General features: G+C 40.7%; 1 pseudogene; it reads left to right on the forward strand.

The window, feature by feature from the left end:
* The first annotated feature begins 961 nt into the window (after positions 1-961).
* Positions 962-1,900, forward strand: LOC122488659 (annotated as a pseudogene).
* Positions 1,901-7,196: the final 5,296 nt, after the last annotated feature.

Genomic DNA, 7,196 nt, shown 5'->3' on the forward strand with positions numbered 1-7,196 from the left:
AACATTTGTTTGTTTGTTTATTTATTTATGTATTTATTTTGAGAGACAGAAAGCACACAGGCAATGCAGGGGAGGCTCTGAGAGAGAGGGAAAGAGAATCCCAAGCAGGCTCTGCATTGTCAGAGCAGAGCTTGACTTGGAGCTCGATCCTGAAAACCATGAGATCATGACCTGAGCTGAGATCAAGAGTTGGATATTTGGAGCGCCTGGGCAGCTCAGTTGGTTAGATGTCTGAGTCTTGATTTCAGCTCAGGTCACGATCTCACAGTTTGTGAATTTGAGCCCCGCGTTGGGCTCTGCACTGACAGTAAGGAGCCTGCTTGGGATTCTCTTTCTCTCCTCTCTCTATCTGTCCCTCCGCTGCTCTCGCTCTCTCTTGCTCTCTCAAAATAAATAAACTTAAAAAAAAAAAAGAGTCAGACACTTAACTGAATGAGCCACCCAGGCACCCTGCGAGTGTTTAAATACTCTAATGTTAGGAGAAAAGTGAATTCTATTAAAATAATAACCATAACAGCTTAAAGCACCAGGAAAGCACTTGCAGTCTTATGCCGGTGGAAACTTCCAAAAGGCAAGCGATGAAGTCTGATCAATGCTTTAGGACACCTAAATCTGCACTAGTCAGAGATTGCATCACATGGTGTTATAAGTTCAGCTCCAAAGTCTGGAAGCCTGAGTTCAATTCGATTCATGTCCGGATTTTCTAAAATAAGGCATCACTGGGGTGCCTGGGTGGTTCAGTCAGTTGAGCATCTGACTTCAGCTGAGGTCATGATCTCACATTTTGTGAGTTCAAGCCCCACAGCAGGCTCTCTGCTGTCAGCACAGAGCCTGCTTCAGATCCTCTGTCCTCCTGTCTCTTTGCTCCTTCCCCACTTGTTCTCTCTAAATAAACAAACTTTAAAATAAAGCATCCTTGTTATGTGTCCTCTCTGTTATGTGTTGTCTCACCTGTATTTTTCCCATCAGACTTATCAAGAACATGGAACCAGAAAACCAAACAGGTGTAACAGAATTCCTCCTCCTGGGTCTCTCAGAAAATCCAGAATGGCAGCCTCTTCTCTTTGGGCTATTCCTGACCATGTATCTGACCACTGCGCTTGGGAACCTACTCATCATCCTGACTATCAGTTCTGACTCCCATCTCCATACACCTATGTACTTCTTCCTCTCCCACCTGGCCTTCACTGACATCTGTTTCAGCACCACCACCATCCCCAAGATGCTTGTGAACATCCAAAGACAGAGCAAATCTATCAGTTACACAGGCTGCCTCACCCAGGTCTGCTTCGTCCTGTTTTTTGCAGGCTTGGAAAACTTTCTCCTTGCAGCAATGGCTTATGACCGGTATGTGGCCATCTGCCATCCACTGAGGTACACAGTCATCATGAACCCCCACCTCTGTGGCCTACTGATTCTACTCTCCCTGAGCATCAGCATTGCAGATGCCCTACTCCACAGTCTGATGGTGCTGTGACTCTCCTTCTGCGCAGACCTGGGAATTGCTCATTTCTTCTGTGAACTTGCTCAGGTCATCAAGCTCGCCTGTTCTGATACCCTCATCAATAACATCCTGGTGTATTTAGTGACTAGCATTTTGGGTGGTATTCCTTTCCTTGGGATTATTTTCTCTTATACTCAAATTGTCTCTTCCATTCTGAGAATGCCATCAGCTGGGGGGAAACATAAAGCCTTTTCCACTTGTGGGTCTCATCTCTCCGTGGTTTCCTTGTTCTATGGGACAGCTTTTGGGGTGTACATTAGTTCCGCAGTTACTCATTCTTCCAAGGATACTGCAGTAGCCTCCGTGATGTATACCGTGGTCCCTCAAATGTTGAACCCTTTTATCTATAGCCTGAGGAACAAGGACATGAAGGGAGCCTTGAGGAAACTGATCTGAGAAACATCTCCTTTTTTATTATTGTGTTACCACCTGTCTTGGTCTTGGGCTTCTAGGGTGAGCCAAAGTGCAGGAATATTGGGAGAGTCAGATTGTCTGACCCTTCCTTCATTAAGTTCTTAAGTTTCAGTGGTTAAATACCATAAGAGTAGCTCAAGTTAGTTTGAAAAACAACTTTTGTTTTCTTTAACTTTGGTATCTTTGAAAATTTATGCGGACACTCTGAGCTTGATTTTTTTTTTTTTTGGAACCATCAAAGCAGATGGTAATAATTCCATTACATTCCATTGTATATCAAATCATTATGTTCACCTTAAACATATAATTTTAAAAGGAGGTAGAGAGAAAAGCACAGATTTCTTAGTCTCTCAGCGTGAGATAATCAGCCTATGTGAATTTAGGAAAGAGAAGGAATTTGGCAAATTAAGGTCTCCTTTCCTTTACCAATTATCCTGATAATCTTATATAACAAGAACTCCAATGGTGCCAGCTTCCTGCTAACCAATTTGTTTAAATATTCTTTTTTTTTTTAAATTTTTTAACATTTATTTATTTTTGAGACAGAGCATGAACGGGGGAGGGGCAGAGAGAGAGGGAGACACAGAATCGGAAACAGGCTCCAGGCTCTGAGCCATCAACCCAGAGCCCGACGCGGGGCTCGAGCCCAGGGACCGTGAGATCGTGACCTGGCTGAAGTCGGACGCTTAACCGACTGCGCCACCCAGGCGCCCCAATTTGTTTAAATATTCTGAGTCCTACAAGCTAAAGGCTTTTGTTGAATGACACCATCCTTCCCCTGCAAAAGCACATTGTCATAAGTAAATTGTCCAATGCTTCTGTCCTCAATAAATCTTCACATGTGTGCAGGTTTCATTGGTTCTGCTTTTCAATGTGGTCTGTGCCAGAACCACACCATTTTAGTTACTGTATCTCCATAATTAATCTTGATAGATGTGAAAGCAATTACTCTACTTTGTTCTTCTCTCTCATCAAGTATTCTTTCTCCACTGCTCTTTCATATAAATTTTAAAATCAGTCCCTCAATGCAAACTGGTGCAGCCACTCTGGAAAACAGTGTGGAGGTTCCTCAGAAAATTAAAAAATAGACCTACCCTATGACCCAGCAATAGCACTGCTAGGAATTTACCCAAGGGATACAGGAGTACTGATGCATAGGGGCACTTGGACCCCAATGTTTATAGCAGCACTCTCAACAATAGCCAAATTATGGAAAGAGCCTAAATGTCCATCAACTGATGAATGGATAAAGAAATTGTGGTTTATGTACACAATGGAGTACTACGTGGCAATGAGAAATAATGAAACATGGCCCTTTGTAGCAACGTGGATGGAACTGGAGAGTGTGATGCTAAGTGAAATAAGCCATGCAGAGAAAGACAGATACCATATGGTTTCACTCTTACGTGGATCCTGAGAAACTTAACAGGAATCCATGGGGGAGGGGAAGGGAAAAAAAAAAAGAGGTTAGAGTGGGAGAGAGCCAAAGCATAAGAGACTGTTAAAAACTGAGAACAAACTGAGGGTTGATGGGGGTGGGAGGGAGGGGAGGGTGGGTGATGGGTATTGAGGAGGGCACCTTTTGGGATGAGCACTGGGTGTTGTATGGAAACCAATGTGACAATAAATTTCATATATTGAAAAATAAATAAATAAATAAATAAATAAATCAGATTATCTGTATTTTTGCCATTCAGTTGTATAAGTTCCTTATATAGTGGGGATATCAACCCCTTGTTGGATACGAGCTTTGCAGATTTTCTTGGATTCCATAAGTTGCCTTTTCATTTTGTTGATTGTTTCCTTTCCTGTGTAGAGTCTTTTAAGTCTGATATAGTCTGACATGTTTGTTTTTGCTTTGTTGCCTTTGCTTTTGGTGTCAAGTCCAAAAATCATCATCAAGACCAACGTCAGTGAGATTATCCTCCACATTTTCTCCTAAGAGCTTTACAGTTTCAGATCTTCTGTGTAATTTTTTGATCCATTCTGAATTGACTTTTGTGAGTGGTGTAAGATTGGGACCCAGTTTCATTCTTTAATCCTCATTACCCAGAAGAGTTAGTATCCACTCACCTGTTTACATAAATCAGCAGAACTGCTTGGCTCCAGCCCACCTACCAATTATGGTTTTTTTTGTTTGTTTATTTGTGGTATGTGGGAAACTTTATCATTTTTTGACCTCAGCTAAGTCTTTGTATTTCCCTATTATTCATGTGTTTCAAGTTAATTAGTGTTAATATGGGGAAAAGTGATATTACAAGGCCATCTTGTCATAACTTTATTTTCAAAAATTATATTTTAAAATATAAAGAAAATTCCTTTAGAGGGTGTTAAAATGTGAAATAAATTGGTGAATACATGAAAATACTGAAGTCCTTAAAGAAAAATATTTTTGAGTATTAACATGGAATATCATCTATACCTATTAAGTTACAGATGAAATCTCTGGGTAATGGACAAATTGTACATTACCGCCTTTCAGTGAGGTTGTACTTTACCACAACACAATTAAAAATGAAGAACCAGAGGCCCCTGGGTGGCTCAGTCCGTTAAGCATCCAACTTTGGCTCAGGTCATGATCTCACAGTTTGTGGGTTCGACCCCCACATTGGGCTCCGTGCTGACAGCTCAGAGCCTGGAGCCTGCTTCGAATTCTGTGTCTCCCTCTCTCTCTCTGCCCCTCCCCTGCTCATGCTCTGTCTCTCTCTTTCTCTCAAAAATAAACAAACTTAAAAAAAATGAAGAACCATAATTCAATCCAAAATCTCCCAGTGTGAAGAATAATATACATTGAACCCATTTGTGGAATTGGAGCCAGTGATTATGAAAGTTTAAAAGGAGAGGATGAAGCCTATCTACGTTGATCGCAGCTACAAGGATCACAAAGGATAGATGAGAAGCTGCCATGTAAAATACGGAGAAAAGGAAAAAAGGTACAGGAAACATGCAGTGACTCTAGAGGTGAAATATGCCTAGGAGTTTGAATTTTACAATATCTTAACTATAATCACAAATATGGTATTTATACCCAGTACATAAACAATATTTGCACACTTAAAATTGGAATCAGGTTTCAATACATCATTAATCACATAGTGATGCCTCTCTTTGTAACTGTAAAAAAGAAACCTAGAATTCATTAGAAAAGGATTCTGTGTATATGTGCACAAGGTATTTCAAATGAGGGTGAGCATGAGCAGGTAGAGAAAATAGAGGGCATACACCTGGCCTAATAGGGTCAAGGATTAGCCATCATGCATTCCTCTATTCTATGGTCTTGGTCTTTAAGGATTTTCATAGCCCAGGGATCAGAATGACATTAAAAGTATTGTCTAATGAGGAGCTTTGGATATTGATCCCCAGAGATACAACACTGTAAAGTGCCAGCCTGTGACAACTTCTTTCAACAGCCCTTGCCTAGTCAGGAAGAAGCACACCTGAGGTTCCATCCAGGAATGATCTTTCTTGACCACAAGCCCATTGCCTTACTTGGTCTCTCTGCCTTTCCAGAAGACAGATCTTCAATCTTTGTATCTCAGTGACACTCATACATCATTCCACATTGATGCCAGCCAGGTAAATGAAAGTCCCTTAGTTAATGCTTCTGTAAGGAGGACAGGTATTTTACTAGATTCATCCAGAAGAAGCAATGAGGGGTGTGCATGCATGGAATGATGGGAACCGAGTGTCCAATGGCACTCCAGCTTGACTTCCTGTTGACTAGTTCCCATCTATCTTTGTACCGATCACTCACCCAATTCTCAATCTGCTGGTCTCCGAAACTCTCTTAAAAATGACAGAACAATAAAAAATAACTGAACCTGTTTCCCTCCTGAGTGGAAATCTCCCCCCCCTTTTTTTAATGTAAAAGGACATTTGACATGTGAAGCAAATCATGATATACTTTCAAGTGGATAAAGTAAATTACAAAGCAGCATGGGTAGGGGTGCCTGGGTAGCTCAGTCGGTTAAGCGTCCTACTTCAGCTCAGGTCATGATCTCGCAATTTGTGAGCTCGAGCCCCGCGTCAGGCTCTGTGCTGACAACTCAGAGCCTGGAGCCTGCTTCGGATTCTGTGTCTCCCCCTCTCTCTACCCTTCCTTGCTCATGCTCTGTGTCTGTCTCTCAATAATAAGTCATTGTTAAAAAAAATTAAAAAAAAAAACAACAAAGCAGCATGTGTAATATTAATGTAAAGAAAAGTCACCTGTAGGTATAAGCTTACAAGTAACTTTTGTTGTCCTTTTGTGGTTTCTTTTTTTTTTTAATTTCTTTTTTTTTTTAATTTTTATTAGATTTATTGTTAACATATACTGTAATATTGGTTTTGGGAGTAGAATTTAGTGATTCATCACTTACACATAACATACAGTGTTCATCACAGCAAATGCCCTCCTTAATACCCATCACCTATTTATCCCATCTCCCCCCCCACCTCCCCTCCAGCAACCCTCTGTTCTCAGCATGTGCCCCTTCAAATGAATATTTTTGTATCTTTTGGGTAAATACCTAGTAGTGCAATTAGCGTGTTATAGGGTAGGTCTGTTTTTAACTTTCTGAGGAACCTCTATACTGTTTTCCACAATGGCTGTACCAGTTTGCAGTCCCACCAGCAATGTAAGAAGCTCCTCTTTCTCTACATCCCCACCAACACTTGTTTCCTGTGTTGTTGATTTTAGCCATTTTGACATGTATGAGGTGGTATCTCATTGTGGTTTTGATTTGTATTTACCTGATGAGCATCTTTTCATGTTTCTGTTAGCCATCTGGATGTCTTCTTTGGGAAAATGTCTGTTCATGTCTTCTGCCCATTTCTTCACTGGATTATTTGTTTTTTGAGTTTAAGGTTGGTAAGTTCTTTTATAGATTTTGGATACTAACATTTTATCAGATATGTCATTTGCAAATACCTTCTTCCATTCCATTGGCTACCTTTTAGTTTTGTTGATTGTTTCCTTTGCTGTGCAAGAAGCCTTTTATCTTGATAAAGTCCCAATAGTTCATTTTTGCTTTTGTTTCCCTTGCCTGCAGAGACGAGTCTAGTACGAAGTTGCCACCAAGGTCAAAGAGGTTGCTGCCTATGTTCTTCTCTAGGATTTTGATGGTTTAGAAATCTGCTCTTTTTAACACAAGATGACTATTATAAATTCTCTGACATTTACTTGAATTCTTGTGGTGGTTGTAGGGAACGGGTTTGGTCAGCTTTTCCTTTTATTTGCCTTCTTGGTTCTTGGTATACCATTGCATAGAAGGGTGTATTATCCCTGTAGCTTCCTTGA

This window comes from Prionailurus bengalensis, chromosome A2 (genome assembly GCF_016509475.1).
Source record: "Prionailurus bengalensis isolate Pbe53 chromosome A2, Fcat_Pben_1.1_paternal_pri, whole genome shotgun sequence".
In the NCBI taxonomy this organism is placed as follows: domain Eukaryota; kingdom Metazoa; phylum Chordata; class Mammalia; order Carnivora; family Felidae; genus Prionailurus; species Prionailurus bengalensis.